The following is a 316-nucleotide window of genomic DNA, read 5'->3' on the forward strand; positions in this document are numbered from 1 at the left end:
TAAACTCAGTTACAATTTACCATCCAATTAGTTCTACAGACTGATGCTGACACTGCTGGCACACTCAAAGTTAACAGCTGTTTAAACAGCTTGCCAAAATTGGGTCCTGAACCTCTCGAAACCTGCATTTAAGCAGGATTCAATGCAAAGGTAATCATTTCTGTGCTAGCGCACAAACCTGCCTTTTTTTATTTGGATATTTCCTCCATTTGCATATTTTCCCACTTAAAAATTCATATGGCAAGTTTGTAAGAACTGTTTCTGATCATGTTTCCTAGGTACACGTAGATATAAATCTTCATGCTGCAAATTAAGA

Source organism: Fringilla coelebs, assembly GCF_963513975.1.
Source record: "Fringilla coelebs genome assembly, chromosome: 5".
Lineage (NCBI taxonomy): Eukaryota > Metazoa > Chordata > Aves > Passeriformes > Fringillidae > Fringilla > Fringilla coelebs.